Source organism: Maylandia zebra, linkage group LG18 (genome assembly GCF_041146795.1).
Source record: "Maylandia zebra isolate NMK-2024a linkage group LG18, Mzebra_GT3a, whole genome shotgun sequence".
In the NCBI taxonomy this organism is placed as follows: Eukaryota; Metazoa; Chordata; class Actinopteri; order Cichliformes; family Cichlidae; genus Maylandia; species Maylandia zebra.
In genome coordinates this window covers 2,071,967-2,072,404 of record NC_135184.1, presented here as the reverse complement: position 1 = coordinate 2,072,404, position 438 = coordinate 2,071,967, and positions in this window count along the sequence as shown.

Here is a 438-nt window from a genome sequence, read left to right as displayed (position 1 = left end):
ATCATGCACCAAAGGACACCTTGTGCATAGATGAGCCACACCAGCAGTTTTGATATGAGTGGAGTGGGCTGGGCCGCTGAGGGTCTGTGGAGCTCGCGTGTTTGCTGATGGGGATGTTGGTATTTTTGCAGGTGAGTCATTCACCATTTTTCAGGACAATCTGTCCAACGCCGGCGAGAGACTCCAGCTTCTTCCCTGCTGGTGTGTCTGAAAATCAAAATATTTGACACAAATTCTGGAAAAAAGAAACCCTGCTTCTCTCTGACTCGTACTTTTGGATTTAACATGAAATGATCTGAGTCACCAGTAAAGCACTGAGGGTTTGGGCTCGCTGGCGTTTAAGCCACACGGTGAAAAAGCAGAGTTTCACAAACAACATGGCATCCTTCTGTTATCAGATTTCCTTCTGATGATGTCATTTAGGTAACATTTCCAGAT